This window comes from Hordeum vulgare, chromosome 7H (assembly GCF_904849725.1).
Source record: "Hordeum vulgare subsp. vulgare chromosome 7H, MorexV3_pseudomolecules_assembly, whole genome shotgun sequence".
Classification (NCBI taxonomy): Eukaryota; Viridiplantae; Streptophyta; class Magnoliopsida; order Poales; family Poaceae; genus Hordeum; species Hordeum vulgare.
Window position 1 is genome coordinate 623,102,442 of NC_058524.1, and position 2,266 is coordinate 623,104,707.

Genomic DNA, 2,266 nt, shown 5'->3' on the forward strand with positions numbered 1-2,266 from the left:
GCACAAAGGAGGAATAGAAAGGGCGACATTGGGTCCCCTTGCCGAAAACCACGGGAAGGTGTGAAGTAAGGTTGAAGTTCCCCATTGATCCGTACCGAAAAATGTGCTGAGGTAACGCACTTCATGATCAGTCGAACTAGTGTCGTGCTGAACCCCAAACGAAGAAGAATTGCCTCCAAATAAGACCATTCTACACGATCGTATGCTTTCATCATATCCAGCTTAATTGCACATGAGTAATTTTTGCCTTTCTTCTTCCTGCGGATTGCATGAACACACTCGAAAGCAACTAGCACATTATCAGTGATCAATCGGCCCGACACAAATGCACTCTGCTCCTCGCTGATAATCACATCAATACAGATTCTTAGCCGGTTCGTGATAACTTTGGAGGCCACCTTGTACAGGACTGAACAAAGGGAAATAGGCCGGAATTGGGAAATTTTTTGGGGGTGTCGTACCTTAGGTATAAGAGTGATTGAAGTGTCATTTAGCCCCCGGGGTAGCTCTCCCCCATTCAAGAAGCCAAGCACCGCCGTAGTGACCTGCTCGCTCAATAAATTCCAATGTTTCTGAAAGAATCCCGCAGTAAAACCATCTACTCCCGGGGCTTTCGATGGTGCCATCTGAAACAATGCTTCCCGGACTTCCTTTGCTTCATAGGGTTTATCTAGAAGCTCATTCATCTGAGGTGATACTTTGACTGGAACATGTCGCAGGATCTCACTCATGTCATGCCCACCTTGGGAAGTGTATAGGTTTTGATAGAACGACAGAATCTCAGCTTTGTCTTCTTCACTATTTGCACAGACCAAGCCGTCTACCCTCTCAAGACCACAGATTTTATTCATCCGCTGGCGCTGCTTTGCCTGTGCATGAAAATACCCAGTATTTCGATCACCCTCCTTCAACCACCGAACTCTGGATCGCTGACGCATCCAAATTTCTTCCTATTTCAGAGCCTCTCTAAGTTTCGCTGCAGTTCTTTTTTCCTCATCAGTGGGACCTCGCCCTATAGATCCTCGCCTCAGCTTCTCAAGCTTTTTCTGTAGCTGGCGAACCGTCCTTGCCAAGCAGCCAAACTCTCTCGCCCCCCATGGTTCGAGTGTTTTCTGTAGCTCCCCTAGTGAATCCATGATACCCTGCAGGTCATCAGACCGCTGTTGAGCTTGCCAAGTGGACGCAACGAGCTGCTCGTAATCCAGGTGTGTTTGCCACACATTCTCATAACGAAACTGCTTTGCTTGACGTGCCCCCTAGTCACTTCCGTGCATATTTATTTCCGCTATAAGGAAACAATGGTCAGACTCCACAGCACTGACATGGCGCACTCGAACATCAGCATACCGTTGTCGAAAAGAATCGTTTGCAAAAGCTCTATCCAACCGAGCTTTCACGTTGGAAGAACCTTGCTGTCTATTATCCCATGTGAAGGGAATCCCATTCCATCCCAGATCCTGGAATGCCACCTCCTCTATGACATCTCTGAAAGCCTGCATCTGCCGCTCTGGCCGATGTGCACGACTAAAGTGTTCATCAGCATAGAGAGTCTCATTATAGTCCCCCATGCTCAACCACGTCGAGTGTGGCATGGCGAACAGTGTCCGCAGCAAATTCCAACTCTGCATCCTATTGTCCACTCTCGGTGCACCATAGAAACCTGTGAATCGCCACTCATCTAAGCTTTGATCACTCAATCACACCATAGTATCAATATGGTCGATACTGAAATTTCTCAAATCAACGGTGACATCCTTGGACCAGAACAGGCCAACGCCCCCACTAAGTCCATTGCTGTCAACCGCAAAGCATCCCGCAAACCCTAGCCGATGGCGTAGGTTTTCCACCCTTCGAGCCCTGATCTTGGTCTCCATTAAAAATAGCAGGGCAGGAGCTTCTTGCTTCACAATATTGCGAAGCTCTCGAACTGCCTCGGGGTTCCCAAGCCCCCGGCAGTTCCAACTTATGCACCTCATTGAGACTGGCAGGGTTGCACCGCAGCCTCTGCCGAATTAGCTGGTGTAGGTTTCTTTTTCTTCGGTACCCTTTCCCCCTCCTGTTCCAACTCATGCTCCAACTCATGATCCACCTCATTTTCATCTCTGCTCATATCATGATCCTCCCCCTCTGCAGCAGCGGCGGCAGAACCATCCGTGATCAACAGCTTCGTCTCAGTCACACGGCGATATGCCTGCTTAGGTACATCCTTCCTCTTATAGTTTGTGCGGTTCTTGACAGGAGAATTTACTTCAGCGTGGCCACCCCT